Raw genomic sequence first — 1,670 nt, 5'->3', positions numbered from 1 at the left:
GGCCCCCAGCGTTCCCTAAGGCCACCGCTCACTGGGGACTCGGCAGCTCACGAGGTGGAAACCGCTGTCGGCATCGTGGCCTATTACGGGTGAGGAAACCGAGGCACAGGGAGTGGCACGAACCTACCCAAGGCCTGCGCGGTGTGCTCCCAAAGCTGGTGCCATCAGCACCCGGCTCCGCCAGGCTCTGCGGCTCTTCACGCTCCGCTTCCTGCGACAGCCACCCCCACACGCGCGGTGTCCCTTTGACAGCCGAGGAAGTCAAGGCCCGGAAGGAACAAGTCGCTGCCCAGGGATAGAGCCACTTCCCGGCGGCAGCAGGATTCAGACTCACCTCTAGTCAGGGCTGTCCCCTTCACCTCGCTGCCTCTCCAAAACCGGGCAAGCAGCTGGCAGGGGCTCCCTAAAGCGTCAAGACTTGCTGTGCAGCGGGATGGACTCCGGACACCTGTCGCTGCACCCAGCGGGCGGCACACCCTTATTTCTCGTGTGGCCGTCTGGCTGTTGCCGGACTCTACCAGAGAAGGGCTCAAGCTTCGTCCAGACTCCACCCCCTGAGCCCCCGCCCTGCTGTCATCTCTGGGCCCTTCCCACACTCAGCCAGGTGTCCCTTTGACCTCTGCCCTCAGTAGTGTCATTTCATGACATCCAGGCCCCACATAGCCAGCATCAAGTGCCTGGCAACTTGCCCTGCCTTGGCCCCTGAGCCCTGTGCCCTGGGGGATAGGAGCTTTGTTTTTTCCCCCAATTCCCTGCGGATTGGCCCCAGCAACCAGCAATTTACCAGGCTCCTGGCGGTGGCACCCCAGCTTGGGCAGAGGCTTCGAGGAGCAAACTGGCTGGTCTTGGCTGATCCCACGCTGTGCAGACCCTCTCCCGGGGAGGTGGAGGCCGCCTGCCGCGGACCCCACGGAGCAGGGTCCCACCATGGCGCTGAGCATCTTGTCTGAGCAGCTCTGCATCCCAAGGCCTCGAAAGGTGACTGTGGGGTTGGACGCGGCTAGCCCCAGGGTAAGCTTAGAGCAGGTCCAGGCAGCCCACCCACCTCCTTAACCCGTGCCCGCCCTGCCCGCCCGCCCATTGGGCAGCTGGTGCTTCTGCCCCCAGCTGGAGACCCAGCATGGGGTCTATGGGCTGGGCCTGGGCGTGGCTGAGGCTCAGAGGGGAAGAGGGGTTTGGCCGGCTGGGGGCAGAGCGCCCACATGTTGTTGCTCCAGCTCCAGGGGCTGGGCAGTGGGACGGCAGGCTCACCCCCACAGCCTTGCCTTCTGGTCTTGCATTCTGGCCCTGGTCCCCAGGCTTGGGGGCCCCCGAATGCACCTGCAACCCAGCAGGGCGTGAAGACGTGGCAATGCGCCTGTTGGCAGCAGAGCCAGACCGTGGGAAGGAGGCTGGGGCTCTCTGCCCAGGGTCAGCCCTGGCCCTTTTAAAGTTCTGTTTGGAAAAGGCTCCTCACCCTCCCAAGTTCTGCCTGCATCCGGGGACATGCCTGACAAAGTGGGCCCAGCTCCCAACTCGCCTGGCCGCTTGGGGACAGACACTAGAAGGAGGACCCGGAAGGGTCCCAGAGCACCTCAGGCTTGGGGGGTACTGCTGGGCTCAACCAGGAGCTCACACCCACCTCAGGGCCATGGGCCAGGGAAGGGCTTCTGCGCTCCTATCTGGGGGCT

The sequence above is a fragment of the Eulemur rufifrons genome, chromosome 6, assembly GCF_041146395.1.
Source record: "Eulemur rufifrons isolate Redbay chromosome 6, OSU_ERuf_1, whole genome shotgun sequence".
NCBI lineage: Eukaryota > Metazoa > Chordata > Mammalia > Primates > Lemuridae > Eulemur > Eulemur rufifrons.
The sequence above is the reverse complement of the archived record's forward strand: the minus strand, read 5'-3'. Positions refer to the sequence as shown.